Source organism: Equus quagga, chromosome 22 (genome assembly GCF_021613505.1).
Source record: "Equus quagga isolate Etosha38 chromosome 22, UCLA_HA_Equagga_1.0, whole genome shotgun sequence".
NCBI lineage: Eukaryota > Metazoa > Chordata > Mammalia > Perissodactyla > Equidae > Equus > Equus quagga.
Window position 1 is genome coordinate 35,348,160 of NC_060288.1, and position 18,713 is coordinate 35,366,872.

General features: G+C 38.9%; 1 protein-coding gene across 1 annotated transcript in view; it reads left to right on the plus strand.

Annotated features, from left to right (window-relative positions):
* CSMD1 (CUB and Sushi multiple domains 1) overlaps positions 1-18,713 on the plus strand; it is a 1,825,670-nt gene that overhangs the window by 1,303,649 nt on the left and 503,308 nt on the right. The window lies entirely within an intron of this gene.

Here is an 18,713-nt window from a genome sequence, read left to right on the forward strand (position 1 = left end):
GAGCCGTGCCATGTCCACGCCCAGGATCCGAAACACTGGGCCACCACAGTGGAGCACGTGAACTTAACCACTCGGCCATGGAGCCGGCCCCTGTTTATTTCTTAAAGGTACAAAACATAATGGTACATCTTAGGAGTCTAAGAATGAATGAAGTAAGTTATTTGAATTCTCTTTTGCAAGCAAACCTAAGTCTGCGTCTTTGGTTTCCAGTCTCTTGCATGGTAGATGGCACCTAGTGAGGGCCAATAAGTGATACTAAATAAATGGCTGTAATAATGAACAAGCATGTATTGTTTTATGTTTCTGGGGAGGCAGAGAAAGTAGTGCCATAATTGTTTTTTTGGGTTTTTTCTTAATGTGTAGAGCTATCTCGAAGCCACTGATCCCACAAATCAACATATTATTTGAGTCCTAAAAATGGCAAGTATATTGTCCTAATATGTTTCCAGATAAACCAAACATTATTTTCTTAGAAACATTCATCTCTGTAATGCAGAAGGTGCATTTGTCACTATGAAGCTAGATTGTGGTTAATATTTTGCAAGCAGTTGGCTTCCCCATGTTGCAATGCTTTCATTGGCTGTTCTGTATTTTCAACAGTGCCTGTTACCCACTGGTTCCCACCACTATGCAGACTTAGACAGAATATATTCCAAAGGTCTGGATACTGACATCTGCTTGTCTTCACAACCCCCTAAGTGATGCTTTGACGTGTGTTTGAAAGACTGTGTTAATGACCTGGTAATTGTTTCTATGGGCTTGCACTGAAGTGTGAAGTGTGCAGACAGCTGTCAGCAGTGGAGGAGGGCCCTGGCAGTGGAGGGAAGAAGGGAGCCACACCCATTTTTACTTCTCTGGCGATCTCTCTGGTCAGTACCGATCATTTGTACCTGAAACTGAATAAACCTCCTAGGTAGCAGAAGTGGAATGTTAAACCATACCTTTCTTTCAAAGATGCTAACAATGGAGAAATGCAATTATTATTATTTTCATTAAGAGCAGAATATCTAGTACCCTCTTCACTGTTTTTGTGGCTTCCTTGAAGTCAATGGAGGGATTTTGAATTTTTCTATTTGTAGTATGAATTTTTTGTAGTTGTTGAGAAAAAGGCTTGTATTTCCTTTGACACATTTTGCTAAAGGACTGAACCAATTATATCATCTCAGAGGATCACTTCTAAATTTGAACATGATGAGCAAAAGTGCTCTTAATTAAATATTTCAGGTTTGTAGGGTTCATTTAGGACATTTATGATTCCGAATGTTTCCAATGTCTGGTGCTTTTGGGTATTGTGAGGATTCTTAGGAAAGCCAGTGTATACATGGAATAAAATAGATTTTAGAATTTCTAAAACATAACCCTGTTAGCTACATTCCTATCTTACTTGATTTGTCCTTGGTCACATTGAAGTCACTAGTTTTAACATTCTCCCATTTAACATTGGGAAAACATGATCCATTCAAGTATTTACTTTTTGGAGGCAGTTTTAATATCACATCTGACTGACTTGCAGAGCCCTATACAGACACAGAATGATTAAAATGCTCAAGTCTATATATTTTGTGGAAAAATGTCTGGGACCAAGTTATGTGTCTTACAATTATACACACACACACACACACATGCATATGTATACAGATAATTAAATGAATAGAAAATGCAGAGAAAATTCAAATTATGATTGGCACATATTTGGAGAAAAACCACATTCGAATTAAAAGTTATCAGAAGCAAATGTGTATATACATACATATATATTTTAAATTTATATGTAAAACAAGTTTATCCTGATGTTGGATTAAAGAAAATGAGCTACAATTATGTAAAATGTTGAGGGAAGCAAGGCTTTCGTAAGCTCTTTGAGATGTGGAATTTTCAAAATGGAGCTCATGTGCATAACCTAAGCTCTCCTGTTTCCCCGCCACCTGCCCTGAAGCGTTTCCCACCCCTCTGCTGTGTTCCGGCCCAGCCTTTGCTCCTGATTTCCTAAAGCTTTCGCGGTGTTTCCTTCTCCAAGGGCCCCGCTGTCTTCCCCGCTGACAGCTCTCCACACGGGCTCCATCAGCTTCACCCTCCCTGCAAATTGCTTTTCCACCACATTCCTCCGCTTCCTCATAGTACTTCTGATAACGCCACAGGAGTTCTGGGTTCTGCCCCCTCCCCCCTTCATCGCTCCATCTCCCCACTTGTTAGGTTACTGCTAAAGTGTTTTCCCCTGAATATATCACAACTATTGGTTGGCATCCTGCTTTTCTGGCTGCTCATGTGGGACTTTCAGTCTTCCTGCATCGGGCTTTCTCGACCTATTGCTCAGATCATTTCTGCTCCTTTTGGAGATTCGCTTGCCCCCCCCCCCCCCGCCCCCCCCCGTATTTTCCCTCCGCAGAAGTTCTGAAGCTGTTGGCATTCCAGTTAACATAACCAGGTTAAGATAACAACTCTAACCAACTCAAGGAAACCCAGGTGCCTCTATCTGTTGGCTGTTTCTATTGACTGGTCAGTTAGTTTGTTGACTGACTGAAATGTTGAGGTTGATACAGGAATCATAGGCTCAGGGTTTCCTCATGGCTTGACCTGTGGGGCTACCTAGTCCTGTCTATTTCAGATTCTATGTCCTTCCCTCCTTTCTGACCTCTCTTCACCTCAATACTGGATTCCACAGGGGCCAGCTCCCTGCCCTTCCAGCTCCGGCCTCTCGCATACTCCAGGGCAGTCTGCTCTGGCTGCCATCTTCCTCAGATCCAGTGTGTGTATAGCATGCATTTACCCAGGTGCTGTTAGTGTTCTTGTACCCTGGTCTAACTTTGTATGGAACTAGTCCAAATGGTTTTCAAGATGTTTCCTACCACTTTCAATATGTACCTTTCTTCTTCTTTTTTTTTGATGTATAACTTAAGCATCTTTATTTTAGAATACAAGTGCCAGAGACTGCTATGGCAGAACTGAAATGAAAAGTGAAATTTATTACAATAACATTCAACAATCACAAAATCAAAATATTAAGTTGTACATCTAATGCTTGTTTATTTGAAGATATATCATCTATCTCTACAGAATTTTTAATTAAGATATAATTGACAAATTAAAATTGTGTATATTTAAAGCATAAAATGTGATGTTTTAAGATATATGTGCATCTATCTATCTATCTATCTATATTATACACACATTGTGAAATGATTACCACAGTCAAGCTACTTAAGACATCCATCACCTCACATAGTTACATTTTTTTTGGTGAGAACTGTTAAGTTCTATTCTCATAACAACTTTCACAATACAGTACTGTTAACTGTGGCCATCATGCTGTAATTTCCATTTCCAGAACGAATTTATCCTGCATAGCTGGAAGTTTGTGCCCTTAACCAACATTTCCCCTTTTCTTCTATCCTATGTACTTTTCTTCTCATCACTTTTCTTTTCATTGTTCTTATATAATAAAATATAATGCTCATTTCTCCCTCAAATTGCTGTTCTAAGAATACTTCTTGTCTGTCCACTATTTTTCTATGTTTCATCTATTATATAAAAAGCGCTGGTCTAGAAGTAAATGAGATATAGTAGCAAAGAACTCATAACCATAAGAACACACACATACGCATACTACCATTCTGAATTATGAATGCTTACTTAAATTTATTCTGGAAAAATAAAATAAAAGAGAAAATAAATGTCACCCATAATTCAATCATTTAATGTAAAAACAAATCAAGTTCTACTCCCTGACCCTCTACATGGGAATCCGCCTCTCTGTGACTACACAAACACAGGCATCATGCATGCGCACCTCTGTGTGTGTGTGTGTGTGTGTGTGTGTGTGTGTATACGGTCATATACCAGATAACGATGTTTTGGCCAATGATGGACTGCATGTACAATGGAGATCCCATAACGTTGTAATCAATCTGAAAAATTCCTGTCACCTAGTGATGTCAGAGCCATCGTAACGTGATAGAGCAACACTTTACTCACTTGTTTGTGGTGATGCTTGTGTAAATGAACCTACTGTGCTGCCAGTCACATAAAAGTGTAGCACATACAATTACATACGGTGCATAATACTGGATGATGATAATAAATGACTAATGGTAATAAATGACTAAAAATAAATAAATGACCATAACTAATGATAATAAATGACTATAAAAAGATACCATACTTTCTGTCATTATTTTAGAGTATACTTTTTCTACTTATAAAAAAATGTTCACCGTAAAGGAGTGTGCCATGTTACCTTGGCAGCAGACTCATACATCTCATGTTTACTGCATCTCTTTATGTATTATTTTTATTGTGGTAACATTGGTTTATAACATTGTATAAATTCAAGATATGCATCATTATATTTCTATTTTTGTGTTGACTACATCATGTTCAACACCCAAAGACTAATTGTCGTCCATCACCATATACATGTGCCGTTTTATCCCTTTTGTCCTGCCCCTCCACACTTACCCTCTGGTAACCAACCACCAGTCTGTTCTCTGTATCTATGTGTTTGTCTGTTGTTGTTGTTTTTATCCTCTACATACGAGTGAAATCATATGGTATTTGGCTTTCTCCATCTGACTTATTTTGCTTAGCATAATGCCCTCAAGGTCCATCCATATTGTCGTGAATGACAAGATTTCATCTTTTTTTATAGCTGAGTAGTGTTCCATTGTGTACATATACCACATCTTCTTTATCCATTCACTGTTGATGAGAACTTAGGTTGTTTCCAGCTCTTGGCTATTGTGAGTAATGCTGCAATGAACATAGCGGTGCATTTATCTTTCCAAATTAGTGTTTTCATTTTCTTTGGATAAATACCCCATAGTGGACTGGTTGGACCATATGGTATTTCTATTCTTAATTTTTTGAGGAATCTCCATACTGTTTTCCACAGTGGTTGCACCAATTTACCTTCTCAACAGCAATGCATAAGTGTTCCCCTTTTTCCACATCCTCTCCAACATTTGTTATCTTGTCATTTTAATAATAGCCATTCTGATGTGTATGAGGTGATATCTCATTGTACTTTTGATTTGCATTTCCCTAATAATTAGTAATGTTGAACATCTTTTCATGTGCCTGTTGAACATCTATATATCTTCTTTGGAAAAATGTTTGTTCAGATCCTTTACCCATTTTTTAATTGGGTTGTTTGTTCTTTTGTTTTTTTATTGTTGAGTTGTATGAGTTCTTTATATATTTTTAATATTAACCCCTTATCAGATATATGGGTTGCAAATATCTTCTCCCAAATATTAGATTGTCTTTTCATTTTGTTGATGGTTTCCTTTGCTGTGCAGAAGCTTTTTAGCGTGATGTAGCCCCATTTGTTTGTTTTTTATTTTGTTTCCCTTGCCTTGGGAGACATATTTAAAAAGATACTGCTAAGACCGATGTTGAAAAGTGTACTGCCTGTGTTTTCTTCTAGGAGTTTTATGGTTTCAGGTCTTACATTCAAGTCTTTAATCCATTTTCTTTTCATTTTTATGTATGGTGTAAGATAATGGTCTACTTTCATTCTTTTGCATGGGGCTGTCCAGTTTTCCCAACACCATTTATTGAAGATACATTCTTTTCTCCATTGTATGCTCTTGGCTCTTTTGTTGAAAATTAGCTTTCCATAGATGTGTGGTTTTATTTCTGGGCTCTTGATTCTGTTCCATCGAACTGTGTGTCTGTTTTCTTGCTAGTACCATGCTATTTTGATTACTATATCTTTGTAGTATATTTTGAAAGCAGGAAGTGTGATACCTCTCGCTCTGTTTTTTTTTCCCCTCTGGATTGCTTTGGCTGTTTGTTCTGAGTCTTTTGTTGTTTTATATACATTTTAGGATTCTTTGTTCTATTTCCATGAAAAATGTCACTGGGACTTTGATAGGGATTGCATTGAATCTGTAGATTGCTTTAGGAATTATGGGCATTTTAACCACATTAACACTTCCAATCGGTGAGCACAGAATATGTTTCTATTTCTTTATGTCTTCTTTGATTTCTTTCAACAAAGTTTCGTAGTTTTCAGTGTACAGATCATTCACCTCTTTGATTAAATTTATTCCTAAGTATTTTATTCTTTTTTGTTACAATTATAAATGGGATTGTATTTTTGATTTCTCTGTCTGCTATTTCATTGGTAATGTATAGAAATGCAACTGATTTATGTATGTTGATTTTATACCCTGAAACTTTGCTGTATTTGTTTATAATTTCTAGTAGTTTTTTGTTGAAATTTTCAGGGTTTTCTATATATAAAATCATGTCATCTGCATATAGTTACATTTTTACGTCTTCCTTTCCAATTTATATCCATTTTATTTCTTTTTCTTGCCTAATTGCTCTGGCTAGGACTTCCAATAATATGTTAACTACGAGTGGCGAAAGTGGGCATTCTTGTCTAGTTCTTGTTCTTAGAGGGACAGCTTTCAATTTTTCACTGTAGAGAATGATGTTAGCTGTGGGTTTACTGCAACTCTTAATTACATCATTTTCTCCTGTGCTTGATTTAATCTCATATTGTTTTGTTCATCATGGCCCCTAAACATGCAAAATCCACTACTAATATTGCCAGTAAGAGGTCATGTCATGTGTTTGAACTGGAAATGAAAGTAAAAGTGATTAAGGACTGTAACAGTGGAAAATCGGCAATGGTTATTGCTTGCCAGTCAGGCATGTCCCATTCCACCACAGCTGCGATCTTGAAGAACAAGAACAAAGTGGCAGAAGCTGTTAAAAGATCTGCTTCATAGAAGGCAATGAGAATAAGAAAAATTCAAGAAGCACCGTTAGACCTGGAAAAACTTCTAATGACCTGGATTGAAGACAAGACACAGAAGCATATCTCTCTCAGCACCATGATGATCACGGCCAAAGCAAAAGGTTTGTTTGCACTGTTGAAAGAAGAGGTTAGACCCAACCAAAACGTTGAGTTTACTTCTAGCACTGGGTGCTTTAAACTATCAAGAATCATTATTCATTACATCATGTGAAAGTGAGTGATGAGTCTGTGAGCGCTGACGTGAAGGCAGCTGGAGAATTTCTGGAAACTCTAGGTAAGTTGATTATGGAGTAAAATTGCTTACCAGGGCAAATATTCAATATGGAGGAAACCTCCCTATTCTGGAAATGGATACCTGAATGGACTTCCATCCAAAAGGAGCCCAAGTTAATGCCAGGTTTTAAGGCTTTTAAGGACAGGTTAACCATCTTGCTTGGAAGCAATGTTGTAGGCTACAAATTAAAACTCTTTGTAATCTGGAACAGTGAGAACCGCAGGGCCTTCAAGAATATCAATAAGCACCCACTGCCCGTGTACCACAGGAGCAATGAGACGTCATGGATGACCCAGCTCCTCTTCCAAGATGTCTTCCTGAATTGCTATGCCTGCAAAATAGAGAAATACTGTTTGGAGAATGACATACCTTTCAAGGTTTTGCTTTTGTTGATAATGCTTTCAGACAGCCTCCTTTTATTGGTGATCTTCACCCTAATATCAAATCAGTATTTTTACTGATTTGGGAGTATTTTTACCTCCCAACACCCCCTCTTTGATCCAACCAACGGATCAAGGAGTTATAGCAGCTTTTTAGACCCACAACCTGAGGAGGACCTTTGCCCAGGCTATTGCTGCAACTGAGGAGGACACTGAGAAGACACTGCTGCAATTCTGAAAGGATTACAGAATCTGTGACTGCATCAAAAACCTTGCTTAGGCTTGGGGTGATGTCACCATGGAATGTATGAATAGCATCTAGAAGAAGATGCTCAAGAGGTTCGTCCATGATTTCAACGGATTTGCTAAGGATGAGGAGGTATCCAAAATCAACAATGCTGTGGTTAAGGTGGCAAACAACTCTAACCTGGATGTGGATGAGGCTGACACTGAGGAGCTCCTAGAGGTGGTTCCTGAGAAATTGACTAATGAGGAATTGGAACTGGAACAGGAATGCATAGCTGAAGAAGAGGCAACAGAAAAGGAAACCGCAGGAGAAGAAAAAGAAGAACCCTTAAGAAAATTCATAGTGAAGCGTTTAGCAGGAGTTTTTCCAGACCTCAACAAGCTTCTTAAAAAGTTTGAAAACATGGACCACAACACCAAAAGGTTTTCATTAATAGAGAGGAATGTCCATGGTGCATTATCGGCTTACAAGCAAATCTATGATGAAAAAGAGACACAAACCAAGCAAACCACCATGGACATATTTTTGAAAAGAGTGACACCTCCTCAAGAAGAGCCTCAGCCAGGCAGGTCCTTCAGGAGGCATTCCAGAAGAAGGCATTGTTGTCATAGGAGATGACAGCTCCATGTGTGTTAGGACTGCTGGAGACCTTCCAGGGGGAATAGATGTGGAGGGTGAAGACAGTGATATTGATGATCCTGACCTTATGTAGACCTAGGAAATGTGTGTTTGTGTCTTGATTTTTAACAAGAAAGTTTAAAAACTAAAAAAAAGAAAATTAAACCGAAAAAAGCTTCTAGAATAAGGATATAAAGATTTTTGTACAGCTGTACAACGTGTTTATGTTTTAAGCTAAGTGTTATTATGAAAGAGTCAGAAAGTTTTAAAAATTGAAAAGTTTGTAAAGTAAAACATTTACAATAAGCTAAGGTTAATTTATGATTAAAGAAAGGAGAACACTTTTTTATAAGTTTGGTGTAGCTTAAGTGGACGGCGCGGATAAGGTCTGCAGTAGGGTACAGTGACGTCCTACAAATTCATGTTCACTCACCCCTCTCTCCCTGACTCACCCAGAGCCACTTCCTGTCCTACAGGCTCCATTCATGGTAAGTGCCCTATACAAGTGCACCATTCTTTATCTTTTGTACCATATCTTAATTGTACCTTTTCTATGTTTAGCTACACAGGTACTTACCATTGTGTTACAGTTGTCTACAGTATTCGGTACAGTAACATGCTGTACAGGTTTGTAGCCCAGACGCAACAGGCTATATCTATACCTTAGGTGTGTAGTAGGCTATAGCATCTAAGTTTGTGTAAGTACACAACAACATTCACGCAATGATGAAGTCCTCTAAAGATGCCTTTCTCAGAATGTATCCCCATCATTAAGCAATGCACGACTATAACGGGAACACAATATATTATGAATATTATTCTGCAATTCTTTGCTTATTTTTCACTTAATAAAGCATAAACCTCTCTATATATCCATTTATTTACTTGTCTACTTCTCCAAAATACATTTTAATGTGATGATTTTTATTCGTTTATTGGAATTTCCAAATATCTCAAGGATGGGAGTGGGTAGGGATGTTATAATATAGAAAAATAAATACCAGAAGATATTAGCCAGTATTTTTTGAGAAATTAACATGTTTTAGAGACTGCAAGAAATTGTGTTTATTATTTCACTGGATCCTTAAAGACCCTATGTCATAGGCTCTACTATTATTTTCTCTTACACATAAGGAAACTGAATCACAAAGAAGTGAAATCTACCTTTTTAACCACTCTCCTGAGTGGCGTCAGCTCTAAAGGCGTGGTGAGGGCTCTGGTTAAAGTTAGACTGAGGCTTCTCCTGGCAGATAGGTAGCTGGGGATTTTGAGAACAGGTCTTCCTGTGTTCACTGTGAGTTGAGAAGTGAATAGCGATCTGATGAGAGGGAAGCAGTCTATGATGCTATGGTCCAGTTTTCACATTGGAAGCAGAGATCTGCAACATCTAAATACATACTGCATATACCCTATTTATTTGCTTATTTGCTCATTGCTTGTTTACAACAAATTTTCATAGTGTGTCTATATATGACCTGTCTAGGGCATGGGATGACCGTGGTCCCCAGGACCGAGCAAGTCTGGCTCTTTACGGAGCTTATTTCTAAATGAAATGCAAGGCAGAAAATAAAGAAGCAAACAGATGACATGATTTCAAGTGGTGATAGGAGCCACGAAAAGAAAAAACAAGTAAATAAACCAATAAAACTCAGTAGAGGGATAGACACTGATTAGGTCAAGGTACTGGATTTTAGGCGTGATGTACAACAAGATCGTGCAGGGCCATCACCTGAGCTGAGTCCTGGGAGATGTGGAGAGGAGGGGTGGGGCGACAGTGTCGGGGGACGGGGATCAGTCTAGGCATTGCCAAGGTCCTGTGGTAGGAACGAGTTGGATGAGGCTGAGGAGCAGCAGGCCAGTGTGTCTGGGAGGGGGTGGGTGAGGGCAGAGGTGGTAGAGTGGCCAGATTTGGGATGTATTCTGGAGGAACAGACTTCAAAAGATGCGCTGATGATTGAATATGGGAAGAAAGAGAATAAAATGTGCCTTGTCTGTTTAGGAATTACGTAACTGGGTGTGTGGTGATGTGTGTTTTATTCTTTCTCAACTTTTACCTAGAACTCTTTTCAATCAAACTTATGGAAAATTATATTGAAAGGTAAGAATGTTAACATTAAAATAACACCAGAAGCACATATATCGACTCTTTATGTCTAGATTTAAGAAATCCACTCATTTCAATTGCTTTCCTTTTTCTTCCAGGAAATCCACTTGTTCATTTATTTATTTATTCACTCTATATTTATTATACTTTGATGAAGTGTCAGCCCCAAGTAGAGCATGGCCTGGCTCTTACCATCACAGATCACACAGCCTAGAACAGGGGTTGAGATAGCAAAAGGGGCAGGCTTTGTGGACCACGCACAGCCTCTGCCACATTTGCTCTTTGTTTCCTTCCGCAACTCTTAAAAACGTGGAAACCATCCCTACGAAGGCCATAGTGAAGCAGGCACAGGCCAGATTTGGGCCAGCTGCAGACCCCTGGTCTAGAAGGAGAGGAGCACATAGCAGGTACCTGCAGGCAGTGTGCGGTGTGTGGCGGAGGCCTGGAAAGGCACAGAGAGAAGCAGTGTTGATGTCGGGGACACTTCCAAGAGCAGGTGTCTCCCTTGACATGGAGGTTGAAGGATGAGAAGTCTTGGGTATGTGGGCAGGATTCTGTAAGAACAGAGCATCAAGATGCGACACGTGCCAGAACAAACCAGCAGCTTAGTCCCTGTGATCACACAGGCTGATGCTGTGGTGAGGGGAGGGACTTGGGATGGCCAGCTCGGGCCAGACCATACAGTGTGGGCCTGCCCTCCTGACAAGGGTGGCCTTTATTCCTAAGAGTTAAGAACTATTGGAGAATGTTAAGCATGGAAATAACTCAATCAGCCTTGCATGTTAGAAACATTTTTGTACAAACCTTGAGCAGAGTGATGGGAACAGGCGGTGTGATGGGGGTGGTGAAAACAGCCCTGCTTAGCCTGTCCCTGGAGGGCTTGAAGTGACTTCCAGTCTTCAGGGAACGTGGCGTGATGCTGTTATACGACGGCTCTCAGGACGGTGACATGCCCATCATTGCAGACATCACCATGCAACAGTGACTTGCAGTGCTCCTTAATGCTTGCTCTGCACATCTGTTTGTTTGAACCAGCGTATTGGCCTATGCTTTCAGATGGTTGCCCTTCTGCTCAAGGCAGAGAAACTCGTTTTCTTTCTTTTCCTTAGTTTTTACTTTTTTAAAAAACTTTTCCAAATAGGCCAAAGTCTTCTCACAAATTTCTATTATAAGAGGTGCTAACAAGATATGGTACGTGGCATATAGTATTTGTAACAGTGGTTTTCCATGTTTAAAAAAAGAATGACTTTTTACCAAACTTTCTATTACAAAAACTAGTAAAGGTTTTGCTTACTTTTCTTGAACTTAATCTTTTTCTTTTCATAAATTTTAAACACCTACAAGAAAACATAATACACTTTTGTTAAATAACTGGTTTAAGACAAAATACAATTTTTTTCATAGAAGTAGGCTCAGCAGATTCAATTTAAATAAAAGTAGTAAATATATTTAAATTAATATGATTTATAAATTCAAGTTTATTAATAATGTGAAATAGTAAATGTACTATGTAAATAGTAAAGCAATATGAATAAAAAAAGAGCCTAAAGCACAATTTTATACAAGATTTTGAAAAAAGTATTTTCTTGTTGTGTGATGTGATCAGGCACAAGTATATGCCCAGCACTTGAAAAATATTATGCACAGCTGTTGGCCTCTTGATTTACCTAATAAATCTATATATGCATAAGAAGTAGGATTTTTAAAACTACAAACACAAAATCAAGTGTACATCTTTAATGTGAAAGTTGCACTTTTTTTTTGCTGCACAAATACCATGTTCTCAATTTAAAACTGAGCTGCGCACACATGAATTTCATTTGCTACTGAAAGGAGAGTTTCTCTCTTTGTTCCCGATGCTTGTAAAACAAGCAGCAGCTTGCTCACACATGTGAGAAGTTAAAAGTTGTGGCAGAGTGGCCCCCGCTCTCTTAGGCATGGCAAGATATTCCTCTTTCTCAGACACCAAGAACTGGTCCAGGGGTCGATTGGCAATGCCATCAGACCACAGCTCACAACGTCGTTCCTCCTCCTGCGAAGTCAAGTTTTCCAGCTGAACCGAACATTCAGAGAAAGGGCCCCTCACCCAGCGGTTCACTTCTGAGAGCGGGAGGGAGATACTGTTCAGTTGTGGTCTGCTGTTCTATCCAACATGTTTGGCATCCTTCCTCATCCTACACCCAGACAGCCCTGGAAACATTTCAGAATTTTCTTTTGCAACATAGTTTTTCCAATGTAACAATTTCCTTTTAAATTTAATAATGTTTTCACTTGGAGTCAAATTCTTTCCTCCAGGGGGCTGCACAAACCTGTTCAATTGGTCCATGCCATGAAAAGGTGCTACTAATGCTCATTCTTGCAGCTTTTTTTCATCTTCAAGAATGTTCTTTGTCAAGGTTTCCATAAAGTCTTTACACATTCTTAAATTTGTCTATATTATGTAAAGCTAATCATTTTTCATAGCATTGTCCAAAAGCTTTCCACAACAGTACCTTACTGTGAAGAAAACAATGTGTTGTGACATTAGGATTTCTTTTCTTTTTAACAAGAGAAGCAAAATCTTTTACGAGGTCAACGATTGTTGGGTACCGTCTGCATAGACGCTTTCTATGCACGCTTTCTAAACACGGTTTCTCTAAGACTGATGCTCTGTTTCCAGATATGAAGACAAACCATTGAATACTTCTTAGCCTTTGCTTATTTAAAGCACCTATTTATATTACAGCAGAAAAAATTTTTTTGAATTTTACCACCATTTTCATTTGTCAGTGAGATCTGTTGACTATTAACTTGATGGGGAAGCTGTATTTCTCGTTTATTATAGAAGTGCTCCTCAGCATCATGGCCCCCATCATCAGTGTGTAGACTGATTGTACCGTTTGAGAATAGAACCCTTCCAGTTTCTCACCTTGCATCTTACCCTAGAATCCCACTATATCCTCGCTATAATTATCATGTTGCATTATTAAGCTTTCACCAGCTGTTTGACTTTGCCTTTTCTGGTCAATAAGCTCTGCTGCTAAATAACTTGCTTCCTGAGCCTGTTTGCCAATGTGACTTTTTTGTTTTTCAACAAAAGCTTTACTCTATTTGAGATTCCAGTAGCCATTTAAAGTAATCAACAGCATTACCTGTCAAATGGCTGTGATTTGCGGTCAAGTGTTTTCAATTTTACAGAAGACAGTGCTGCGTTTTCAAGTTGTTTGCCACTTACAAGTCACAGTGAATAGGACAACCTGGATTCCCCATGTAAAACCCAAGAGAAGTAGCTTTCACTGTAAAGACAAAACTCTTTTGTATCCTGGGTTGCATTAGTGCAGCGAAATCGAAAGATTGTAAATCTTTATCACTAACCTTATCAGAATTGTCTGTAGGCCTAGCAAACTCTTCTATTTCACGCCTCATCTTTAGAAATCATCACATTGGGCCATTGGATATGCGTGGATGACATAAGCAGTAAGAAAATAAAAAACACAGGGGCACCATACATAACTAAATGAGCAGATTGTGAAAATATAAAAACTTCGCTGCGCCATTTACTTATCAACCTACACAATCCACACATTACCACACATATAGCAACAGCAAAGGGCAGTTGGCTGGTGCATAAAAACTCCTGCTTTAAAGTGAAAACTTTGTTTTAAAATTTTATTGCAAAGTACAACTTATTTACTTATGTGAGCCATTTGGCAACATGTTAAGGGAAGTTTGAGGAGGTAATTCAGGAAGGAAGGCAACACCATCAGTTTGGCTCTCGCCATTTATCAACAGCCTCCCCAGTCTTGTGTCAGAAAAGCAAGAATAGACTCAACCAGATGAAGAAGATCCTACTATGCACTGATCTGGGCTGCTTCCAGTCAACTGACAAAATTACCCACGGGGTTCTCAACCATTGTCCATCGCCACCAGCGTTAGCACTGTGTGCCAAGTAAAGTTCAAAACGCAATGCTCATTTATCTTTTAATCACAGTCTCTCTTTAATCACATAACCACCTCCTGTGGATGCCAGTTTAAGAAATCCAGGTATTGTATACACTGATAATTCAAAGGAATTAAGAGAGAATAAAACAGGAAGATGCAGATTTGACAGCTATTTAAGAGGTGAAGTTAATAGGATGTTGCTGACGAGAGTAAGGGAGAGGGATCATTTCTTTGAAAACATCTTGGACCATGTGTCTCTGAGTGACTTTGTTAAAAAGTAAGAATTAGATGCTCTGAAAGGTATTTGTGCTCTAGCAGACATTATAGGTTTCTCACGGCCCCCTGCCTGTTTTCCCCGTGGGACAGCGCTCCACTTTGGCGACCATAAAATAGAACTCCCGCTCCTCCCTCTGGAACTAGGACTTGCCAGCCACAGATTTCAGAATTCTGCTACTCTTTTATTTCCCAAGCTACTGGGCCCTTCAAAAAGAAATGAAAGTCCTTATTCATAAGTGAACAAGGGCTTAAATGAGGAAGTTTGGGGACGATCTTGGCTTGCTTACTGGAGTTGAAATTTCTTGAGGCATTTCCAATTAGAACTGGAATACAATTTCCAAGAAAAGCAAGTGTACACTAGAGAAAGCTCAGTAGAGAATGCTGTATGGTTCTAGTGTACGCCAGTAAGTTGAATATGAATTGCAACACTCTGCGAGGACCAGCCCGGGAACCCAGCCACAGCTGACTGTTGAGTCTATGAAAAAATTAATTCCAGCTTTCTAGGGGCCAATTTACAGTCACATATTGGATGACAAACCATGAAAATCTGAGAATATCTGTATTTTAATCAGAAAAGAAGCTTATCTAATAAGCAAAGTGTTTGAGTCAAATGTATGAGATTATAACTTATTGAGCTGATAAATTAAGCCAGTATGTCTATCTATCTAGGTATCTATCTATCTATCAATCATCTATTGTATCGCTATCATTTTATATAACTTTCCATTGCTGAACAAGTTAAATTGTTTTGAAAATTAAGGAAGATAGCTATATAGTCTATTCTGCCAGAAGAATTTAAATATTATATTGTTAAATGTGAGACTAACCCATTTTGATTTATAAATTCATGAGAATATTTTCTTTCTGATAAAAATGGCTGGTTATGTTTCACAGATTTTTCTTTGTACAAGAATATATTAAGTATTAGAACAAAACTAGCGTTTTATTTAGTAAAGTATAGAATTCTAGGGACAAAGGGACCCTGGAAAGACTATGTCCCTTATTAACGTAAGTAGCATATGCATAAATGCGAACACATATCTACATACATTTACACACATATATGGATGCATACACACGATAGTTTCCCTCCTACTCTGTGTTGGGCCTGGGCCATTCACTGTAACAGCTTGTCAGTAATAAGTGAGAGAGAAGATCACTAGGGTTTGTCCTGTGTTCAGGTCATGGACGAAGATCATTTTCACAGAGTAGTGTATTTTAGAATTAGCTTTATACTGCCCTGATAAATTTCTGTAAGGGACAAAAAGAAAAAAGTGAGGAAGGATCAAGTTGATCTGAGAAAGGAGAGAAGTAAGATATTTTAAATACTTTCAGATTAAACATAAATCAGTATTGATTCACAGAAGCAACCATATTTATATTTTACTAGCTAGCGTTGTAGGGCTTCTTGGACTCAAACATTCTGGCCATCCCCTTCCTGCAATTGTTTCTTTCTCTTTAGAAAAAAAATCTAAAAGTTGGCTGTATTCTCTGTCCCAAGACCCTCTCCTCATCTCTCTGAGTCCTGTCCAAGCAAGCTTTTTCCCTCACCCACCATCAAAATAGCCCTAGACAGGTCTGCAATGGCTACCATGTTGTCAAAGCAGATGGTCTATTCTGTCCTCTGCCTTGACCTGTCACTAGCTTTTGACACAGCTGATCACACCCCCTCTTGGGAACACTTCCTTCATTGCCCGTTTGGACACCACTTCTTAATTCTCCTCCTGTCTTCCTCTTCTTGCCTCCTCCCTTCTCCAATGCCACTTTGTGTCCGTCATCTATAAATACTGAAGTTGTAGGCGTCCTCTCAGTCTTCTCTTTTCTCCATCTGTACTCGCTCCAGTCCTGTAGCTTGAAATACTGTAACCCATATGCTGAGCTCTTCCAAAATTTTCTCTAGTCAGATGTCTCCTCTGGACTCTAGACACACTTATGTCTGATGTCTACGTGGCCTCTCCATTTATATGTCCAATAGACATTGCAAACCTAACATGCCAAAAAACGAACTCTGGATTTTCTCTCCAAAATCTGTTTTACCATCTTCTTCTTCTTAGAAAATAGCAATTCCTTTCTTTCACTGGCTTAGGATAAAATGCTTTATAGTCATTTTTTTCTTTTTTTGAGGAAGATTAGCCCTGAGCTAACATCTGCTGCCAATCTTCCGCTTTCTGCTGAGGAAGACTGGCCCTGAGGTAACACCCGTGCCCATCTTCCTCTACTTTATATGTGGGACACCTACCACAGCATGGCTTGACAGCAGTGCCATGTCTGCACCCGGGATCTGAACTGGCGAACCCCAGGCCACCGAAGTGGAACATGTAAACTTAACCAATTCACCACCAGGCCGGCCCCTATAGTTGTTTTTAACTCTTCTCTTTGTCTCATACCTGACACCCATCAGCAAACTACCCATCGTGTCCGATATCCATCCATTCCACCATTTCTGCTGTTAATCACAACAGAGGTCTCAGGGACCGTCATGTCGTGCTCAGATCACTGTAATTCTCTCCTCCCTGGCTTCCGTGCTTCTGTTCTGGCCCTGGTTCAGTCCATTCTCTGCACAGAAACTAGAGTGATTCTTTTAAAAGTCAGTTTATGTCAGTCCTCTGCTCAAGACCCTCCAATGGCCTGCCGTGTCACTCAGTACAAAATCGTAAGTCCTAACGATGTTCTTCAAGGCCCTGTGTAAACCATGCCCCGTGTCTCCTGACTCACATTCTGCCGTCCTCCCACCTTGCACGCTGCTCCAGCCTACTAGTCTCCTTGTAGTTTCCCAAATACATCAAGCATGCTTCTGTTTCACAGCTTTCGCTTTCGCTCTTCTCTCTGAAGTGATCTCTTAGATATGTGCAGGCTTGCTTGCCATGCCCTACAGGTCTCTGTGCAGCCCTGTTTGCTCATTACAAACACGTTCCTTCCTTCTACACTATTACCCTGATCAGTGTTTCTCCCTGGAACCTGCCATCATCGCAGATACATGCAGTCGTTGACTGGGTTATGGCCTCTGTCCCTGCGCTAGAAGATACTTAAGGGCAAGGACTGTGTCTGTTTTCTTCACTATTGTGTAGCCAATCCTAGGGCAGTACTGGAACTTAGCAGATTTCCAAAAGTATTTGTGGAATGAAATCATGATTGAAGGCTTATCTTCAGTTTTGAGGGAAAAAATGAAATAACATAATAAAGAACTTATGTGACTGACAGTTCACTTAGTATAACGTCTTCCAGCTCTATCCATGTTGCAAATGGCAGGATTTCCTTCTCTATTAAGGCTGATTTGTTTGTATCAATAGACCACATGTTCTTTATCCATTCATCTGTTGATGGACCTGTGGGTTGTTTCCACACCTTGGCTATTGTAAATAATGCAAGATTCCTCCTACATGAGGCATCTAAATAGTTACAGGTACAGAAGTAGACAATAGAATGGTGGTCACCATGGTTTGGAGAGTTCTTGTTCAATGGGTATAAAATTACAGTTATGCAAAATGAGCGAGTTTCAGAGATCTGCTTTACAACATTGCGCCTGTAGTTAACAATAAGATATTGGACATTTAAAAATATAAGAAGATAGATCTCATGTTAAGTTTTCTTAATACGAGAAAAGAGGACACAAGGAAACTCATGGAAGTGATGGATATGTTTACTACCTTGATTGTGGTGATGGTGACATGAGTGTATACATATGACCAAACTCACTAATTGTACATTAATTTTGTGCAGTTTGTTGCATACCTTAGTAAAACTGGAGAAAAAATAAAATTAAAAAATAAAGAACTTAGGACAGTATTTGAAAAACGTTAGTTGATTACTAAGGTGTAAATATCGATACTGAGGTCAATCAGAACGCTTAGGATTGAAATGTTTCCTAATAATACAACTTTAAAGGAATTTCTGTAAGAGATAAAAGAATCTGTGGTATTTTTTAAAGGATGTGGGGCAAAGTGAAATAAATACTACATGCACACATGTGCAGAAGTAAATGATTAGGAACAAATTTCAACTTTAAAAAATGGTGTTAAACTGTATCTGAAAATAAAGCTTTATTTTTTAAGGCAATTCAGTGTATGGCACCAGTGTGATGCAAAAACCCCAGATATTTATAAGAAAACTGTTAGTACCTCATTGAA